The following is a 20,524-nucleotide window of genomic DNA, read 5'->3' on the forward strand; positions in this document are numbered from 1 at the left end:
ACATATCTATTTATAAGAGTTTGACAATTTACATGCATTTTATAGTTTTATATATGTAAAATTGAGATTATATATTATATATATAATATAAAATATATATAATATATATTATATAAATTATAATATAATTATAAATTATAATGTAATTAGAATATATATTATATATAATATAAAATATAATATATTTTGTCATATAATGTTAATATAATATTAATATAATATAATACAATATAAAATATATATTTATAAAATAAAATTATCAGAAGTCCATTGAGGCATGGCCAATGGAGACTTCTATTGGAAACAAAAATCACCAATCCAAATTCATCCCATAAGAGGTACCATGATAAAGATAAAGGGCCAATTCTAAAATGGTTTACAAAATTTTTGTTATTTTTATTAAGTTTTGTTTATTTCTTTAAGAAAGATCCTTGGAGAAAACATCAACACCTGAAGCTCTCTGGTTAAAGAGGAAGTGGAAGATTAGACCATCTACCCCTGTGTCCCCAGGTCCCACCTTACTGCAAACATCCTTAGAACCCTCTTCCAATACCACGGGGAGAAAGCCCTTCATGGCATTAGAAGATCATCTCCCCAATATTTAAGATGATATTAATCTGAAGGCTATGTCATCTTCTCCATTTCTCCCCTCTTTGTCAGTAATGTGCATTCTATCTCTATGGATGCCATTTGTTCATTCATGAATACTTATTGACCCTTTTAAATGTTCCAGGTGCAGTATAAATGAGCTCTTACAGATTTCTTTTTCTTTCTTTTTTTTTTTGTGAGGAAGATCAACCTTGAGCTAACATCCATACTAATCCTCCTCTTTTTGCTGAGGAAGACGGGCTCTGAGCTAACATCTATTGCCAATCCTCCTCCTTTTTTTTCCCCAAAGCCCCAGTAGATAGTTGTATGTCATAGTTGCACATCCTTCTAGTTGCTGTATGTGGGACACGGCCTCAGCATGGCCGGAGAAGCGGTGCCTCGGTGCGCACCCGGGATCCGAACCCAGGCCGCCAGTAGTGGAGCACGTGCACTTAACCACTAAGCCACGGGGCCGGCCCCACACAGATTTCTTTTTCCACTTTCTTATCTTACTAGACACCTCACTCTTCTCTGACGAAACCACTTGTCCTGAAATCTTTATGATCACAGCTTATGATCTCCGCTGGATCATGTTCCAATGACATACTTCTAGACTCTACAGCTGTTCATACCTTTATACTTTCCTAAAAAAAATTTAATAAAGCCTCCTTGCAATTCTTTGTGTGATCTGCCCGTAATATGGCATGTGCTTTCTGTACCTCTCTTCACTTCCATTCAGACCCAAGATTTTCAAATAGGCCCATTCCATACCCAGCCTATTCATTGTGAATGCTCTCGTGAAAGTCATTAATAATTATCGGATTGCCATATCCACATTCCCTTTTCAGTGCTAATCGCACCTTACCTTTTTGTGGTATTTGTCATTGTCATCCACTTTCTCTTCTTGAATCTCTTCTCCCTCAGCTTCCGTGCCCCCATCTTCTCCTAGTTTTTTCTCTACCTATCAACAAATTATTCTGCATCCATCTTAAATTTTCTCTCTTCTCCCATAGGAAAATGTTGGTGTTACTCAATTTTTCCCTTAGTCATATCTTCTCACTTGCACGTTTTCCTGTAGTGATTTCACTTTTGACGGAAATCATTAATTCTAAATTAATTATTTGCAAATTTTTATTTCTGTATAAAAATTATCTTCTGATATTGAGGCTCTTTCAACTTTTTATTTGACATTCCACTTGTATTTCCCATAAGTACTTTAAATTCAATGTACAGAAAACGAATCCTTTTTCCAAAACCTTTATTATTCCTTGGTTAATATTCTTACTTAGGGATCTAAGTTAAATATCTAGGAAATAAGTTTTATTCTTCCTTCTCACTTACCCTTCTAATTGGCACTCAAACTTTTATGAAGTTTTGATGTTTATTTTTCTTAAATATATATGAACCATCTCCCTTCCATCTTTCACCTTTCCATATTCCCCAAAACTGTCATAGTTTAGGTTCTTATCATCCATCATCAAGAATTTTGCACTAATCATAATACATATTTATTTTATTGAGTTGATTTGTGTCCTAATTTAGCTTTCTTTCTCTGGTTGTAGTTTCTTCTATTTAAACTGCACTACTGCTATATGAGCAAATTATTCTTCTAATTTAAACGGCCAATTGTCAGATATCAATACTCCTGAACAAAATATCTTGACTATGACATCCGTGCACTTGGATATCTCTGTCAACAACTTGCAATTTCTTTTTTACATATTCAGTATTTATTCAGATGAAAGTAATTGGTGTTAGTTAATTTTCCAATGATTCTGTTGGAAACAATTTACCAGATTTCAGAACTTAAACTCTTTTTATTTCACAATTAAGGTGGGAGAAAACACTGTCTTATGCTTGGATTCAATAAAGAAGTTTTTTTTTTTGTGAGGAAGATCAGCCCTGAGCTAACATCAGTGCTAATCCTCCTCTTTTTGCTGAGGAAGACAGGCCCTGAACTAACATCTATTGCCAATCCTTCTTGGTATTTTTTCCCCCAAAGCCCCGGTAGATAGTTGTATGTCATAGTTGCACATCCTTCTAGTTGCTGTATGTGGGACGTGGCCTCAGCATGGCCGGAGAAGCGGTGCGTCGGTGCACGCCCTGGATCCGAACCCGGGCCGCCCCGCTAAGCCACAGGGCCGGCCCCAATAAAGAATTTTAATTTCTCTGCCGTAGAATCTTCCCCACCCCAAAATGTGTCAACACGTGCTCCACCTTCCGTGCCTCACCAGGCATGCGTTTATTGATTCTACATCTAAGTCATAGTGAGTATCAGTGAATGAGGTAATGGAGGAAACTAGCAAATTAAAAAAAAAAAAAAAAAGCATAAGGAATAAAGTCCATGACCTTTTACCATAAATAATGTCCTCTTCATTGCATCTATCTTAATATTTGTTTTTTGTGTATGTTTTGAAAGATCCAGAAAACTATTGTCTCTCCTAAAATATGGCAGTGTCTATTTTAGAAGGTCCTGGCTTTTTGGACTAATTCTCAGTTTGGTAAGAGTAAATGAAGCTGCACCCTACTTGATATACTTGTGGGTTATTGCCTTAATGGGCCTGTTTCCGTTCCATTATAATCATCAATTTAGTCTATAATGAACCAGAATGAGAGCAAACACAGAGCATGTAAGAGTGCATTTATCTTAATCATGAAATTGTTATAACTAGATCACTTAACATGGATACATTCTCTGCCTCAATCTTAATTGAGTGAAAATGTTTCTGGACAGTTTGTTTGTGTGGAAGGTGTGTGTGTAATGGGAGGATTCGATTGGGAAACACTTTCTACTCCACAAGTCCTCCCAGATCTCACAACACTGTTAAGTCTGTCCAGGACCCCACTAGTCTCCTTGTCCTTCCACCTCAATCTTGCACTATCAGGACTCAATCTCAGGATGGAAATGTATGCTTGTGTTATATAAAAATGATAATATAGTGACCTGAAACCATATAACCAACCTAAAAGATCTTCTTTATGGCATGCATCTAAAATATAAAGAAACAGACACTATAAAGAAAAGGAGATCAGTATGGCAATTAAATAGAGATTATGGGAGTAAAGATAGAGCAGACGTGCTACTGGTGTTAAACCTGAAAAGAACATGGTTATCCACAGGTATCAGAAAATGCAAAAAGAATATCTAATTAGATAGTTAACTTTCAGCTGATTACAAAATGTTACTTTTTTTGGCTAGAGATCAAGTAAAAATATTAAACTAGACTATTCTTCTTAGGATAGGAACTTTACTTTACATATGCATTCCCCAAACAGAATTCAGAAACTGATACAAAGCAAAGGCTTATAAAATGTGTAATGAATTGAAATTAAATTGATTTTTCATGCTTTCAAAATTTTTAAAAGATATAGGGACCTGTTATAGGAAAAAGCATGCCATCTACAGGTACTTAGTCAGGGTCCAAAAATTTCATATTTTAATGAATTTATTTTTAATATATTTTGCTACTAAGGCAAGGAATTATCATAGTTAGTTTTAAGAATATACTTCCAAAATGTAATAAATTACTTGATACAGTCTGTGCAAGTTATTTTCTCTTACTTTAAACTAAATATAAAGTTAAATATTTAATTAATTAACTAATTACTTTTTTGGAGGAATAGTGACTGGGATGGAGTACCTAGGAGACTTCTATGAAGCAGCTCAAGTTCTAATTCTTAATGTGAATGACGATTACACTAGTGTTTTTACTTTGTGGAAATTGGTTGTTATATATTTATGATTTGTACGCTTTATATGTTTTACATGAATAATAAAAAAAGTGACAAGAAAAAGTATAATATGTAAATTCAGAAGTAGTGAGGAGGTAAGGGATGGTTGTGCCATTCTGACATGAGAATAATCAAGGTATTTGGTAATGGAGATGATTGCTGAAAGCTATTTTTTCAAAAAAAAATTCCCAAATTCAAGACTAAAAAGAATTGACAATATTCAAAGAAAATTTTCCAAATTAATCTGCTGCTGATTGCACATATACTTTATTAAAATGGAAGAATATCAATGAGATAATCAGTTTTCTCAGAAAATAAATGTCATTTTAACCTACAAACTAGTAAAATTTCAAAATGTTCATTAGAATTCTGAAGAAGATTTGATACAACTAAATATAAGTTATCATGTGTACGGATGTTACTACAGTTTACTCTATATTAACAATAGTTTTAGCTTATTGTATTTCTCCTCTTCAAGCAAAGACTATGATAACGAATGAAATGCCAGATGACAAAAAGATTGTATCATAAACTCAAGAAAACTGATCCCCAAATTTTGAGGCCTGTGTTCAATAGGCCATTGTGATATTTGGCTTATAGTATTTAAATATTAAACAAGATATAAAGCTCAAACAAGAACTTCTTTAAAAATCATCCAGCTTTTTATATTATATAATTTCTATACACGAAATCAATTTTTTCTACTTTCTCAAGCTGTTTTTCTTTTTAATTTACTGTGATTGCCACATAACCACTTATTTCATCTCTTTCTCCAGACTTAAATGCTGAAATATTCATTGAATTAAGCTTTGGATAATTTCATAGTGTCTACCTTTTGATCTCACTGGCTCTAGTAACTTGATTTATTGAGTTAAAAATACATAAATTGGTATCTAACGTTTCTCTTGATAAAGTTCCATGGTAAGTCCTTCAAAGAAGCTTGAATTTATAAAAGGTAACTAGTTGTGCAAATATATTTCAAAAATATACATCAGCAAAATCTGAAGTAAATAGCCTAAATAAACTTTTAACACTGACATCAATTGAAATACTAACTAAAAACTTCACACACACACACCCCCATCATAGATGATTTTACAGATTATTTTCACCAAACATAGGAGGAACAGATCATTGCAACTTTATGTAAAATCTTCCAGAGGAAATAATATTTGGGGAACCTAATTAATTAATTAATTAAATTTTAATAATTAGGAAATTATATGATGATAGTATTGTCTTGATATCAAAACCAGACAAGGGCAGAATGAGAAATATAGACCTATTTAATATATGAATTAAATAGAACATATGAAGATCACAGCCAACTTTTTATCCATAGATGACCATTATGAATACATTCTGTTAAAAAAAATTGCTCCTAAATTTATATTTAATGTAACTATAAGGTGGGATAAATTCATATTTTGTTATTTTTATTTTATTTTCACTATTATTTTCCTATGATGTCTAAACTATGATAGGCGGCTGATTAAAATCCATGGCTGATGTAAAGCAGAAGAACAATTTGAATGCAGAGGAAAGGTAATAAAACTCTGGTGTGTGGTTAAAATTAAAGATTAGACAAAAGAATCTTACAGCATGATAAAATAAACAATCTGGAAAAAATTCTGTTTACAGGGTGGTGCAAAATAGTGTCTAAGACAATGGCCATTAGAATCAGCCATACTTGCACTTGGGTTATACTATCTTCTGAGATATACATACTTTAGCATGTTATATGAACGATTTCAAACTCCGTTTCCACATTAGTGCAATAATGACAATTATACTTACCTTGTGAGGCTGTCATGAGGCTGCAAAGACATCATGTTTGCAAAGTACCCAGTATCATCTGGTATTGGAGGATGATCAATTAATGACACATCATTATTGGTGTTTCAGTTTTATTAATAACTTTTTTTAAGTTTTTGGGAATTCATAGACAGCAGGATCACACCAATGTTTACATTAAGCACAAAATTTCCAATACCATCACTTTTGGACTCTAAATATGTTCTTTTGACCATTACTAGGACTACCATAAGAGCCAGAATTTTTGTTTCAAGGTAAACTGCTATTTATTATACTATTCCGTTTAATCAATGGACTGCTTTTTTTTTTTTTTTCAGAAGTACATAGAATAATGAGATAACTTAGGATTGATGGCATCTGAGGTTCAGTGAAATACAACTGCGCTAGATTGGCATTGCAGATGCCATAGCAAGGATACAGGACTGCATTGGAAAGGCAGGATGTGTTACCTACACTCCAGGTGTGTGTCCTGATAAATGAAACGGGATTTGGGTTATTTTGATGGTTCCTATGCTGTAGACATCCACCTGGAGGTTGACGTGACTCCCACAGAGGGTTAGATCACTAGAATAGATGGGTCTGATCTGGCAGGCCTCAGAAGTCAGTTAGAAGACAAACTGTCAACATTAAAGAAACAGCAGATGGGAAACCCTGATTAGCTTCTAGCTAGTGAGGCCCTTTTTATTTTTACTTAATTTTTTCTCAGATTAGAAAATTGTGTATTCTCCAGTTGGATAAAGTCTCATGCAGACAAGAGTTGGACAGCTTATAGTCCCTTTGGAAAAAATAAAATAAAATGAAACCACAGGGTGCATGGCTTGGCATGGAAAGTGCAGGCTGGATTTGGATTTTCTCTTTCCCCTTGGCAGGTGGCTGTGTGCACTGCTAGGAGATTCTCAAAGATGGAGATCACTGGAAAATTAACAAAAGTGTCTCGTGACAGAAAATGTCACATCTACTACTCTCATAAGGCATCAATGCCAGATTATAATAACAACAAACATAAAAATTCTCTTATTTCTTTTGCGTCTTGTTTCTTATGTCTCTCTCTCCATTCACCCTTGGCGAGACTGAAAAGAGCAACTACTGAAGGAAGGATGTGTTGAAATTAAAACAGAAAAGAAATCAACCACACACCTCCTCCCCAATTGTCTAAAACACATTCAGACTGGTGTGGGGGGGAAGCCTTTGAGTTGAGTATGAGTTCCCATAGTAGTTTGGATTTGATGTTTAATTTAAAATATTAAAGGATTTATAAAAAATGTAAAACTATGTGACCTTCCTAAGATTTTATATAGGGATAAGAAAGAATGTACAGTTTTTTTGTGGGCTATGGAGTGATAAAATAAAAATACAGTGCAAAGCTTTAGAGGTGGAAATCAACATGACACTCCCAGAAACAGCAAGTGCATTTTAAATATGATATAATCGAATATGCAAGTATCCAATATAGACACACATATGTATTATGAAGAAGTATATGTATAGGGATATGCATTAAAGGAGACTTCTCTGAGACTGTGCCATTTCAGCTGGGTCATGTGGGAAGAGTGCATTGCCTGCATAATGGGTGGAAAGACATTCCAGGCATAAAAAGCAACTATGCAACGGTGAAAGCAGCATGTTACCTATTATCCAGATGTGTGTTTGACAAATGTGAGCAAATGTGAGCAAGAGCATGAATTAAGAAAGGAAGGATGGAGTATGGGAAGATAAGGCTGATAAATAGATGGAGACCATACAAAAAAACACTTTGTATCTTTTACTTTTTACTTAGAGAAGCTTTAGTAAAGCCATAGTTGTAATGAGATTGGAGTACTTGAAAAATTTGTTGTTAGTGCTGTCAGGTCAATTCCTACTCCTAGTGACCCTGTGTGCAGCAGAGTGGAACACTGCCCGGTCATTTTGCACCATCCTCTCACCTTTTGGGGCTACATCAGACAGTGCTCCCCTGCTATTCATAGGGTTTTCATGGCCAATTTTTTTGGAAGTGGGTGGCCTGTTCCTTCTATCTAGTCTAGCTTAGGCTGGAAGCTCCATTGAAACCTGAACACCATGGGTGACCCTGCTGGTATTTAAAATACCAATGGCATAGCTTTCAGCATAATAGCAACACAGCTGCCACAGTATGAAAACCGACAGATAGGTGGTGTGGTTCCCTGATCGGGAAACGAACACAGACCATGGTGGTGAGAGTGCCGAACCTTAACCACTAGACCACCAGGGCTGGCCTACTTGAAAAATAGGCCTTAAAATACACACACATGCGCACACGCACACGCACACGCATGCACACACATTTATTGTTTTATTTTCCTATTCTATCTGTGACAAATTACCGTGAACTTATCGACTTACAGAACGGAATTATCTTAGAGTTGTGAATGTCAGAAATCCAAAATGGGTCTCATTGGGCCAAAAAGGAGGTGTTGGCAAGGTTTGTCAAGACTCTAGGTGAGATCTGTATCCTTGCCCTTTCCAGCTTCTAGAGGCTGCTTGCATATCTTGGCCCATAGTCCTCTTGATCTGACTTCAAAGCCAGTAATACTGGCCAAATCTTTCTCACGATCCCAACTCTCAGTGTTGACTTTTCCATCTATCTCTTCCCCATTTAGAGAGTTATGTTACTACATTGCACCCACCAACATAATTCAGAATAATCTCCTCATTGTGATTAACTAAATAATGACCTCAATTCTATCTGCAACCATAACTCTCCCTTGCTACGTATCATACTTTAACATAGTTGTAGGTTCTGGTAATTAAGACTTGGACATCCTTTGGGGGACATTATTCTGATTACCACAACTATTATTCAAGAAATGATTAAGAAAATTCTGGTACTTAAAAGTAGAGGAATAAATAATAATAGTTATAAATAATAACAATAATGGTGATAACAACAATAATAATACTGTTGATATGTTAGGGCTAATACATAAATTTCTGCAAGGCATATTATTGAATGAATAATTTCTGGAAGGTTACAAAAAAGCTAACAAAACCCTTTGGGGGACAACTTGGTAGTTTGGTGTGGGCAGAGTCTATACTTTTTGAATAATCTCCTTATGCTATTTGAAATTTAGTGTGTATATATAGTAACTTTTGAATTAAAGATACTGCATTTATTTAATTTTTAGAAGAGGATTTAAAAAATATGTGTTTTAATCAAAGTGGTAAAAACAAGGAAATTATTTGGTATGAGATTTCAGTAGACACAATTTGGGGTTGTTTCTTGGATACATCATCTTTAGCAGCCATGACTGTGGTTTCCCTTCACATGTTCTTATGATAAAAGACTCTCCTGCTCTGTTGGTCTATGGATTGGTCATGTTATTCATCCTGAGCATCATCAATCAGAATATCTCAGTCTCTTAGACATGATTTGCCATTGACCCATGATAGATGAAAAGGATCCACCTTGGTAATATCCAATCTGTAAACAGAAGAGATGCTGTTTTAATTTCTACTCATGAAACTGTTAAGAAGTAAGCCTAAAATAGATGGCAACCACCTTCATTGGCATATTTCCAGCGATCACTAAAAAGTAAAATCACATGCAAAAATAATGGAGAACCTAGATAGAAAATCCTAAATATACTTTAGTCCTCTATTCCCATGGTTAATAAGGCCAGAGACACCATTGACCTTCTCCTGGTTAATTAATATGAGCCAATAGATTCCCCTTTAAAAATTAAGCTAGTTCAGGTTGTACTTCTATCCTTTATAACGTAAAAATCTTGGATAATAGATAAGTAAATCATTAATATGTTCTGAAGAAGTTCTGAGTCACTCTACTTTTTTGATGACAATGAAAATAACTTTCTTAACAGATGTACTTTTGACTGAGTTTGCAGTTTGATAATATAGTCTGTGAATGTGGTTGTTCATTACACGACACTTTGACCTCAGATTATCAGATACCAAACCAAAAGAAGACTTAGAATATCTCCTTGAACTCTTCTTATCATCCTTTCTCTCCTGCTTTCCACAGAAATTTCAAAAATTCACAAAATATTTTTTAGAATTTAACAAAGCCAGCATAAGTAATGATCCAGTTTCACAACACAAGCATGGTTTCATTCGTTTATATCTCACTGTAGTTTTTTAAGTCTGAAACAACCAAGGAAAGATACAGCAAAATGAAACAACAAATATAAGTTTGTTTCTGTTGGAATATTCATTCAATAATAAGGGCAAACTGGGCTACAAAAGGGAGGGAATGGTTAAATTTGAAATGCCCAGGTACTTTACAACTAACCATTTAAGATTCATTCAAAAACTGTGAATTAAATATGATGCCAAAGTAAAAACATAAATGGATGCCAACAAATACAATTAATGGCTTTTTTTTAAAGAGAGTGAAAAGGGATCTTTTATGCTACTAAATGCCATCATCACTATCACTCAATAAATCTTATTAAACAACTGCTTGCACTTAAGAGCAACATGAAATTGATTTATAATTCACAGAACAATCATTGGAATAATTTTACTTTAAAAATTTAGACCCAAATGATCAGAGATGATAAATTTATGAATCTATGAGTAATCAACAAGACTAGCCTTTCTCTCTCTCTATCTTTTTTTTGCTATTAATTAGACTGTGTTTAAATAGACTTGGAAAGAATCTCTCAGCATATCTCCGGTAGATTTTTTTTTCTTTTTTCCTCAAAGAAATAGATAATCCTATATTTTGGACAACAAATACTAAAGCTGTATGTTTAAAATAGAGTTCCCAGAATTTCTGTTTCAGTCACTCATGATAGGATGTTAATACAGATCTTTGACTACACAGGCATCATATGACTTCTTTACTCTACCTTCCCATGAAGTTTTTTACTCAGTGTTAGAAGTAACATTTCAAGACCCAGACAGCATTAGAAATGAACTGGTAGTTCTTTTTCCTTCTCTTTCTCCACCATTAATCCATCATGACTCTTTATCTTCTGCAATGTCAATTGCTTCATTGACATTTAAAAGATGAGATAAAGGAATCTCATAGAAATAGAATCACTTGTCCAAGTCACTAAAAATAATAATAACCAAATCAGAATGAGAACTCAATTCTCCAGCTCCAGATCCCAATCCAGCACAATTAATTCTATTCAGTGATACCCAAGCACAAGGAAAAGCATGAAAGGCCAGCCTCCCCCACTCTAGATTTCTCTCTCTTTTCCAGGAGTCAGCCTGCATTTCTGCCTGACAGCTTTGACTACTTCCTCTGCCTCCCTCCTCTTTTTTAGCCTCATAGGTATTTCCCCACTAAATCTCTAATTTAGCTAATCCTGTTTTGGAACTTGTTTCTCAGAGGACTCAAACTAACATAAGCTCTTTTCCTATAACCCCTTCAGAAGAATATAAATAACACCATTCCTTCCTGAGAGTTAAATATGTGACATAATACAAATAAACCATCCACATCAACAGCCAAAAAATGCACAAACAAGCACAAGTTCAATATATTATAAATTTCCTTTATCCTTCAGCATTAAACCATATGACGATTAACAGTAATTTAATTTGTACAAATACTTTATTGTGCAAAGAAAATATATCAAACTATTTATTCCAGTTCTTGAAACCTATAATTCCACTTTCCAGAATTAATTTTAATAAAATCACTATGGAAGCACACAAAGATAGAATTACAGAGATGACAACAGAGGCTAATTTTAATGAGAAAAAAATTATATTGTTGAAGAATATTAAAAATAATGGGGAAATGCTGGTCAAATATTAGTAAATCAAAAAAAAAGCAATGTATATGTTTGTTACATTTTTGTTCCTGTGGAAAAAATACACAAGCACATTTATACACAAAATGAATGGAATAATGAAAAACAAAATCTACCTGAGATTTCTGTTTTCTCTTTGTTGGTAAAACTATGGGTGGATTTAATCCTTTACTTCTGCATTTCTGTATTTTTTATAATAAATATGCACTAATTTTATAGTTGAAGAACATGCATTTGGCATGAAAAGCAACTATAAGGGCACACACATTTCTTGACTATAAAAGGGAAATTGAAAAAAGAAATGTGATGTTCTTCATCATTCACACCTCCATTTTTTAAAGTTGAAATATGTTTTAATACTTTTTTCAAAATGTGTTGTAAATTACTTGTGAATCTATATTGTCTGACATTTTAGAAAACTGAATAATTGATAGTTAGTATCCATGAAGCAATTGAATTCAAAATTTTGATACATCAGCAATGACATACTTGTTTCACATCTGTAGGTTCACAGTGCTCAACGTTCACACTAGAATGGAGTAGACACTGTATGCTTCCATGAAGTCTTCAAATGAACTGTGTAATCTCTCAAAAAACTCAAAATTAAATAACAAGTACTTTTTTAATATTTAAAAATCTGATTCCTTATCTTTTCAAAGTTTTATTTGATGAAATCACTCTTTGGAAATGTGACTCATTTCGCATATAAAGAAATGATTGTTCTGAATCATTAATTTACTCATTTGCTTAACAAATATGTATTGCCTGTATTCATTTTGCTGATCACTCAACTAGTTACAGTATGGGAATAAAGATTAATCCTTACCATGCTCTCTACAGAGCTTAGAGTATGTAGTCATTCAATAATAAATATTTATGAATATTTTATTTTGTGATAAATGCTGGAAGTGAAATAGCAAATAAAAGAGAAACTAGGAACATTTCTAGAGCTCAGAGATAAAATGTGTAAATTAATGACTGACAGCACCATGAGATATTCAAATTAATATGAACAGGAACTTAGAAGGGAGAGAGGTTGCTTTATGGCGTAAATAACAATTAAGCTGGCCTTAGATACCATTTTCTGTAGCCCCACAGAGCATTATATTCCTTTTCTATAAGAGCACTTAACGTCTTATGATGTATCCATTATTTTCCTAAATGGAGGTTTCTCTGATCATAAATAATTCCTCTCATCTCTACACTTGTATTGATTAGCCCCTCATTTCTCCATTCTCTCATAGATTTTTCATTGAGCCCTCTGTAATATTATAAATATTGATAGCAAACTCCTGTGCATCATTTGGTTTTTCTCTGAATATTATTTATACTTCTTCACATTAACTGAAATCTTGATGTTCTCTGTTTTTTTATTACTGATATTGGTGATTTGTGTTTTTCTTCTATTACCCTTGTTAGGGTTTATAATTTTATTAATCTTTTTAGAGAACTAACATTTAGTTTGATAATTTTCTTTATTGAACAATCTATTTCTATTAATTGAATTCATCTATGGCATGTTTAATTTCTATCCATTAGTTTTATTTTTCTTATTTCCTTCCTTTCACTTTATTGAGTTTATGTTTCTCTTATTTTTCTAGTTTCTTCAAGGGAAAACTCGGATCATTGATTTTCAGTCGTCTCTCCTAACCTATTCATTTAAAACTGTAAAGTTCTGTCTTTGTTGTGCTGTAGCTGCATCCCACAAATTTTAATATGGAGTACCTTCAATATTATTTAGTTTGAAATATTTTCATTGATATTTTAAATATAATTTTGATATTTTCCATGTATTTTGTTCTTGGCCACTGGTTTCCTAAGAAGTATGTTGCTAATTTCCAAGTGGAGGAAGTTATTATTTTTGTGGCTATTATTTTTATTGCCATTTATTTACTTTTGCTGTTACTGATTGCTCAATTTCTCTCTAGCTATTGAATGCTCTCTAAATGATGTCTGTCCTTTGATAACTGTAAAATTCTGTTTATGTACCAGCCTTGAGCCAGTTTTGGTAAATACTCTACATGTATTTGAAAAAAAATTTGTATTCTCTTGTTATGAGATGATTCTCCCTATCAGATATTTAGAAAGATATGCTAAAAATTTCTTAATGTTAGTGAGGAGTTGTTTATTTCTGCTCTGAGTTCTTTGGATAACTTTTATTTTATACTTTAAGCGTATATTTTAAAGTGCATACATATTTAGAGTATTGATATATATATCCCTCACAAGGATATATATATGTTATTATTGTGGGGGAGCAGATTTTCCACTCCAAAATGTCTCTTTGGCTTGATTATTTTTAAGAACAAAAGACTCAGAAAGAAACTCTGACCTCTCCCTAATTGCATAAAGGAATTTAAGATAGAAGGCCTGTCCCAAGAAGTAGCTAATACCATAGATAACTATAGGATAATTTGGACTAGTGTGGTAGACAGGGAGGAACCCAGTAAGACCCATTTGCTCAAAGTCCTCTCTATGTCTCATTGTCTTTGCAAGGCATGGCAAAGATTAGTTTATCAAGCATTCGCTTTTCCATCTCCATGTGGATTGCCTTCCTCCCCTTTGAAGTCCCAAACCACTACCCCCAACATCCTCCTTTGTCTTTAGCTGAATATGGTATTTAAGGTGGTGGCTTCAGCCAGTTTGGTGAGTTACTTAGTTTTCCTGGGTTTTTCCCATGTATATACGTTATTAAAGTTGTTTGCTTTTCTCCTGTTGTTCTGTCTCATGTCAATTTAATTCTTAAGAGAACTGGAAGAACTTAGAGGGATACAGGAATATTTCTTCCTCCCCTACATTATGAAATGTGACTTTTTGATTCTCAGAATGTTTCTAATCATAAAGGCAATCTATCTTTGTTAATATCTCTAACAGGTTTAATTTGGTCAGGGTTTGCATATTTATTATTTATTTATTATTAATAATTGTTGATTTTTATCTGGCTATTTCTTTATTGTTACCATGTATCTCATGTAACTGAATATATTTCAGTTATATTTTTTTTCAAATCTGCCATTCTTACTCTTTTACATTTATTGTAAAATACAAATATAGTTGCAATTTTAATTACCATTTTCATTTTTTCTATTTGCAGTTTAACTCACCTCTTTTATAACCCTTAGTCTCTCCTTTTTGGAGTTCTTTTGGCCTAATAATTATTTGATTTTTCTGTGTGTAAGTTCTATTATCTCATTAGTTTTACATTTTTTATTGGTTATTCTAGATAATAATTTGTATCATTAAATGATAACAGTTTAATATAGCAGTTAACAATTCAAGGTGTATTATCCTTTTCCAATATTTTCACGTCTGCTATATATGAAGATTATTTTATATTTTTTTCCTCTGATTTATTTACATACTTTCTATTGACTCGCTTTCTTTGTTCATTAACTCTATTTCTGGTTTTATGTAATCTGCTGCCAAAATCCATGAAACTGATGAAAAGTAATCATATAATGAATAGTTTAAAGGTAGAATTGGCAGACTTCTGATTAATTCAATGTGTAATCAGAGACAAAGAGAGACTCAATTGTTCTTGATTCTAAGCATCTGATAATATTTTTACCACTGGGCTAGTTTTCTTTGTCTATTTAGACTCCTTAATAGGAGATGCTTGAGAAGTGTAAGAGCATTATTTACTTTGATATGTGGTAGAAAAATAGTGTTTCTTCATAGCCTGAGAGGTTCTAAATCACTAGTATCTCAAGCAATTTAAATTGGGAGCCTCTATGAGCAAGAGTATGCCATAGCAGAACAATCTGTCTTCAGATTTGCATTCAGTCTAATATTGTCTATTTTCCTCTCTTGTGTATAGTGTTGCTAAAAGTAACAAACATTCAACACAAACTAACATTCTGATTTTTTCAACCATTTTCTTAAGAACTACAGGCTCAATGGTCCATCTACTAAAATATAGCAAGTAATTAGTTTCATTATGTGTTTTGGCATGACATCAGAAATCACCAGCTTTCCAGGAATTTTACTTTTATTATTTTGGGGAAGCACTTCACTTTCAGTTATCAGTTTCTTTATTACTTAAGATATAAACTAGGATTCTATAGAAAAAGGTACCCCAAAGTACAAGGGCTAAAGCTAATAGAAGTAATTTTTCTCTCACATAACAGTCTGGTGTAGACACAGGGACCAGAGTATATTTACACACAAAATCATCCATAACACATTTTTCTTTGATATTACTACCTTTGTCAACATGGTGAAATATGAATCAAAATATTTCTGCATTCTGGCTTTTTCTAAGTCAGAAAATGGATGGTAAGTAATATCCTTTAAAGAAAGTTATGAAATCTGTATTCATCACCTCTATTCATATTCTATTAATAAAGATTTGGTTACATCACTGTACCTAGCTCAGAAAACAATAGAGATATATTAACAAGTCTCAATGACTAGCTAATTTTAGAATCATATATGCCACAGGTAAAGTATATTTTATACATTTCAAAGTATTTATCTGAAATTTATTTAAATTACATGCAAAATTTTCTCAATAAATGATGATTATTAACTACATTTCTATCCTCACTTTATAAATGGAATACTGAATATGTATTGGTTTTTATTCATGTCCTTCAATTTCATTATGTCAAATAAAACAGTCAAGACTAACACAATTAACATGAATGCTTTTATTTCATTAGCCTCATGGATATTTGGAGATGTTAAACAAAACTTTTAAATTAAGGATTTATCTCAAACAACTTAAAGTATATTGGTAGAGGTTCTATCTCCATCTCTGTCTTTTCCTTAAAAACTCTTACCAAAATTATAGAACTAAGATGTTCATCCCCCTCAGAAATTGAACATGTTGATGTTGGGGAAGACTTTTGGTTTTGTTTGCCATCTTGTTGCCTTGGAAACCATACTTTTAGAAATGAACTGCATTGCTGAGTTTGAACATGTACCATGGAAACCAGGAAAGAAAAACTCACCTGTATGACAGCAGATTACTGAAAACATAGGAAGAGGAGGTGGGAGAAAGCCAAAAATACGCATGTGTTCATTTATAATTTCTGTTTTTTTCATTGTAAAATTTTGAGCTAATTAATACACTATAATAATTAGAATTGAAGGAAATCCTGTTGCTTCTGTAATATCTGACCCAGTTCCTGCGGCAGAATAATAATAATGTATTTATCGTAATGATTAAAATCTTCCAGCACCGACAGAAGACTTTGTCTTCAACAAGCTGTAATCAAGACTTCACATTATTTTTACATTAATTCAAAGTATAATCCTTTTAGGAACTATGAAAAATGCACAGATAAAATGTGAATTTCATAAAAAAATTCACTTGCCTGCATTACTTTTTTGAATTTATGATTTGGATATGTAATACAATATTCTATTCAACTGCACTCATTAATCACGGGTTTTGGTAAAACTAGAAGAGCCCAGTATAGTCAACAGAATTCTAAAGATGTCTCTTCCAGGTTGTTCAATAAAACACTAATATAGGTAGGACTGTGAAGGGATTTGCAGATAGAATAAAGGTTGTTAAATAGCTTCCCTTAAAATAGGGAGATTATTCTGGATTATCCAGGTGAGCCCAGTGTAATCACATGAGTCATTAAAAGCAGGAAAGAGGAGGGCAAAGCAGTGAGTCTGAGAAATGTGGCAGAGAAGGGCAGCAGCAAGAGAGATGAAGCAGAATGGGAGTCCAGATAGATCCGAAGCCTGAGAAGTGCTTGATCCTGGCTTTGAAGATGGAAGAAAAGGGCAACAAGCCAAGGAATGCAGGAGATCTCTGGAAGTTGAGAATGACTTCCAACAAGGAACCAGTAAGCTCCGTCCTACAACAATGTTATAGCACTGAATTCAGCCGACAACCTGGATGAGCAAGGAAACAGATTCTTCCCTAGAGCTTCCAGAAAAGAACAACATGCTGATTTTGGCCTTGTAATACCCAGATCAGATAACCCAGCAGAGCCCACTGAATTTCTGACATACAGAACTGTAAGAAAATAAATTGTGTTATTTTAAGCTTGCTGTAATTTTTTACGGCAGTAACAGAAAACCCAGATAACTACTTTGGAATTTTATGCCACACATTTAATCTACTATTATGCTTTTTATTTGCTAATTAATTCATCTTTAATGCATTATTCTGTTTATTAATTCATAGATAAATAGATAGCTAGATAAATATGGAGAGAGAAGGGGAGAGAGGGGGAGAATTTTTCTAGCACTTATCATGATTGTAATTAAATACATAATAGTGTACTAATTTATTTTATATTTGTGGCCCCTACGAGACAGAATGCTCCATAATGAAAGGGACCTTGTTCTTATTTTGTGCCACTATATTCCAAGCACCAAGCCAGGATCTGGAAATTGAGTGAATGTTTGTTGATTAAGTTAATGAATTAATGACTGAATGTGGAAATATATGTTATAAAATGATGCAAAGTATATTCTCTGCATTCAAGAAATTTACAATTGTGTGAAATTAAAGACTATCCACTCAAATAAATATGAGATAAAAAGATATAAAATGTAAATTCCATGAGAATAGAGAAAACAGTAAAGCCCACAGAATTTCAGAGAATAGTAACTGTATCTGGCTAGTATGATTAGGAAAGGTTTTTCAAGTGATAGTAAACATGCCCCTAATCAAAAAACATGGATAGGATTTGATAATCAGAGTTGATATGGACAATGTCCAAAGCAGAGGAAAGTTCATGAATGAAGACAATATGTTTTAGAGTATTGTTTATAATTGTCATTGGGAGCTTGAATGAGTTTACGTTGTAAGGATCCTTGATCAGATGACATGGACTTTTAAACAAAGGCCCATTCAAAAAAAATCTTAATGTCTAGAGGTAGCTAGGTGAGAACATAGACATTTAATGTAACCTAAAATAAACATTTCATATTAGTGAAAGAACACAACTGTGTTTTTTTTTTCTTCTTTTGGTGAGGAAGATTAGCCCTGAGCTAACATCTGTTGCCAATCCTCCTCTTTTTGCTGAGGAAGATTGGCACTGGGCTAACATCCATGCCCATCTTCCTCTACTTTATATGTGGGACACCTGCCACAGCATGGCCTGAGAAGCAGTGTGTAGGTCCATGCCCGGGATCTGAAACTGTGAACCCTGGGCCGCCGAAGCAGAGAAGGTGAACTTAACCACTACACCACCAGGCTGGCCCCAACACTGCGTTTTAAAGTACTCTAAGTAGGAGAAGCCTATCATAGTGTTCTCCATAGGAATATGGGGACAAGTTCAGGGTGAAAGTTGGTGGTTCTTGAAACTGAAGCTTCTATTTGCTCATTGACTAAGGAATCTTTCAGGATTATAATGATTTTTTTTTTTAACTCATTGCTCAATAAAAAGTTTAAAAAAAATTACGTTTTAACACAGGTGTATTTACTCTTACATATGTTAATTCCTTACATAAGGCACAGCCTGGAACTAATAATAACATATAATATGTGGCCAACTGATCATTATTTGCCTTTTCTGTTTTTCTTGCTAACGCAGATAGTTCTTAATGCAGTCTCCTTTTTCTTGCTCTTCTTGTTTAAATAATCCAGCCTTAGTTTCAGGAGAGAATTGGTTTCTAAAAGATAGCCTCCAATAATTCCAAAGAATGTTGTATAATTTTCTATATAACTATTTTTTTTTAAATAATTGAAATCCAGTTTTATAGTTGCTACAGTTGCTACAATATGCACATATTTGGAATTTTGCATAGTGATGACTTGCTAGCTTACCTGTTTATCTAATTATATTTCACATTTTCCTAAATAGATTGCAAATTCGTTGAAACTACAGAATATGTTTTATTATTCTGTGTATGTAAAGAAGTAGGTACATGTTGACTGCTTGCTTTCAGATACTCATAGATGTTTTCTGTTGCTGCCAAATGCCTATGGAAATGTTGATCTCTTATTCACCCAACTGGTGAGAAAAGGATTCTTGTCCTATGGTTATGAGGATAGCCCAACACATGACATCGATGCTGGATAGATGAGACTGAGAGCAGTTTATTAGTCACATATACTCACAGCCCAGGGGAGGAGGATACTACATGCCAGAAAGGGCCCCTTGGAGGTTGCACTCAGGAACAAAGTGAACAACCAAGGGAAGACTTTGCAGTATCAAGAGTAGGGGACCTCCCTAACGGAGGATGTGTTTAGCTTGTTTGAATAATTCCATAGGTGGGCAGGGAACTAAAGCCCACTTTTCAGAGACAAGTCTGATCCGTGCCTGGTCCCCAGGATAAGGAAGACTGTTTGGCTAGAGGACCTTATCTGTGGGAGCAAACCGAGGAGGGGAACTTGTGGCTAGGCTATGCCACGTCCTCCTGCCTCTCCCTAAATATCAAAGCACACATAATATCGGGCCTTAATTTTAAGGTGTGTATCACTGAATGTCAGCAAATGACCTTACAGGCTATGGAAATTACTATGTACTGTGGAATCTGTCCTATGTATCATCCCAAGGCAAGTTCTTTATTGGTGCACCCAGACAACTGAGAGAGCACAATGGGTAGACCCAGCCGTGCTTCTCTCACATACTATTTTGAGAAGGACACAGATTATTTCTCCAATTCTAACCCTGGAGATTGTCCATCCATAAGGGTAACAAAATTTGATCTTTGAGAAGACAGCTTCAGCATCAAATTCT

This window comes from Ceratotherium simum, chromosome 8 (genome assembly GCF_057802395.1).
Source record: "Ceratotherium simum simum isolate JZ-2026a chromosome 8, ASM5780239v1, whole genome shotgun sequence".
In the NCBI taxonomy this organism is placed as follows: domain Eukaryota; kingdom Metazoa; phylum Chordata; class Mammalia; order Perissodactyla; family Rhinocerotidae; genus Ceratotherium; species Ceratotherium simum.